The 2,123-nt window shown below is 49.0% G+C and overlaps 1 pseudogene; it reads left to right on the top strand.

Annotated features, from left to right (window-relative positions):
* The first annotated feature begins 382 nt into the window (after positions 1-382).
* LOC102844944 lies at positions 383-1,552 on the top strand (annotated as a pseudogene).
* Positions 1,553-2,123: the final 571 nt, after the last annotated feature.

Here is a 2,123-nt window from a genome sequence, read left to right as displayed (position 1 = left end):
AACTACCCTACCAGATGCAAAAGGTTCTGGATAAATAGTCTTTGGTTACACAGATACTTCCTAGTCATTGGTGTACAATCTGAGAGAAAGACATAAATGAACAAGCATTTTGGAAGTGTTCTTTGCCAAAAGATAGATTTTTAGATCAGTTATCTTTTTTTATAATTTTATATATTTTATTAAACAGTGTCCCCAATCCTTTAAAATATTTTCATTTATGATTATAAAATAATATAATGCTTTGATGCAGAAAATGTTAATAATTTGTTCAAAGGATTTATTTATCATAAGCAGAACCAATGTATCTACTACAGAAAACTTAAAGTTGGGGGTGGAGGTTTTGAGTGATCCGGGAACCTGGTGGGCAGTGGGTGCTTGCACCATGGGGGAGAAACCCCGGACCAGGATCTTCAAGAAGTCAAGCCCTAACTGCGAGCTCACTGTGTCCTCGGGCAAGCGGGACCTTGTAGACCACCTGGATAAAGTGGACCTTGTCGATGGTGTGGTGCTGGTGAAGGACCGAAAAGTGTTTGTGACTCAGACCTGCACCTTCCGCTGTGGCCGTGAAGACTTGCATGTGCTGGGCTGGTCTTTCCGCAAGGATCTGTTCATCGCTACCTACCAGGCCTTCCCCCAATGCCCAACCCACCCAGGCCTCCCACCCGCCTGCACGACCGGCTGCTGAGGAAACTGGACCAGCATGCCCCCCCTTTTTTTCCACAATACCCCAGAATCTGCCCTGTTCTGCCCGGCTGCAGCCAGCCCCAGAGGACACCGGGAAGGCCTGTGGCATAGACGTTGAGTTTTGAGCCTTCTGGGCTCAATCACTAGAAAAGAAAAGCCACCTGTGCGGCTCGTGATCCTAAAGGTACAATTTGACCCTGAGAAACCGAGCCCCAAACCTTCAGCTGAAACCACACGCCACTTCCTTACGTCTGACCGGTCCTTGCACCGTGAGGCATCCCTGGACAAGGAGCTGCATTACCACAGGGAGCCTCTCAATGTCGATGTCCATGTCACCAACAACTCCACCAACACCATCAAGAAGATCGAAGTCTCTGTGAGACAGTACGCTGACACCTGCCTCTTCAGCACTGCCCAGTACAAGTGTCTGGTGGCTCAGCTTGAACAAGATGACAGGGGTCCCCCATCACTCCGCTGCTCAGTGACAAGCACGGCCTCGCCCTGGAAGGAAAGCTTAAACACGAGGACACCAATTTGGCTTCCAGCATCATAGAAAAAAGAAGGTGTCAATAAGGAGGTGCTGGGAATCCTGGTGCCCTATAGAGTCAAGGTAAAGCTCGTGGTCTCTTGAGGCGGGGACGTCTCCGTGGAGCTGCCTTTCGTCCTTATGCATCCCAAGCCCCATGACCACTTTATCACCCTCCCTAGACCCCAGTCAGCTGCTCCTGAAACAGATGTCCCTGTGGATACCTATCTCCTTGAATTTGATACCAACTATGCCACAGACGATGACATTGTATTTAAGGCCTTTGTCCGGCTTCCGCTGAAAGGGATGAAGGACGAGGATTATGACGACCAATTCTGCTAGGAGGGGGGCAGGTGGTGGGAAGTGGATGGTGCTGGGAGAGGTAGGGGTAGGACCAAGAGCCTCACTCCTTCTGAGGGGGATTGGTTCTCCCCTTTCCCCCTCCATCCAGCAGCTTCCTCAGCCAACTCCTGCCCTTCCTCTCCCTGGCCCCAAGATACGTACTGGACCCATCTCCTGTTGAAAGTGGGCATTAATTTCTTGGCTGTAACTGTGCCTCCCCAACCTCCCAAAGGGTAACAAGCTGTGTTTACACCTCAGTGTTTTGGAGTCGGGGGATGCTGAATAAAGGAGTGATAGTTGAAAAAAGGGCCAAAAAAAAAAAAAAGAGTTCCCACATTCCACCTACCACCGACCCCTCCTGTCTCTCTCTTGCCTCTCATTCCATTGAAGATGGAACCCTGGGGCAGTTGGGCCGTTTCTTTGTTTCTGAGTATAAAGAAGAAAATAAAACTTTTTATAGGCATGAAAAAAAAATTAAGTTTAGCACAGGATAGAGCAGGTTTCAGGACTATTGTACTAGGGTCGCTGTGAGACACAGGCGACCCGACTACACATAACAACAGACTAATTC

Source organism: Elephantulus edwardii, unplaced genomic scaffold, assembly GCF_000299155.1.
Source record: "Elephantulus edwardii isolate Elephantulus edwardi_28Jun2011 unplaced genomic scaffold, EleEdw1.0 scaffold00170, whole genome shotgun sequence".
Lineage (NCBI taxonomy): Eukaryota > Metazoa > Chordata > Mammalia > Macroscelidea > Macroscelididae > Elephantulus > Elephantulus edwardii.
The sequence above is the reverse complement of the archived record's forward strand: the minus strand, read 5'-3'. Positions and strand labels throughout refer to the sequence as shown.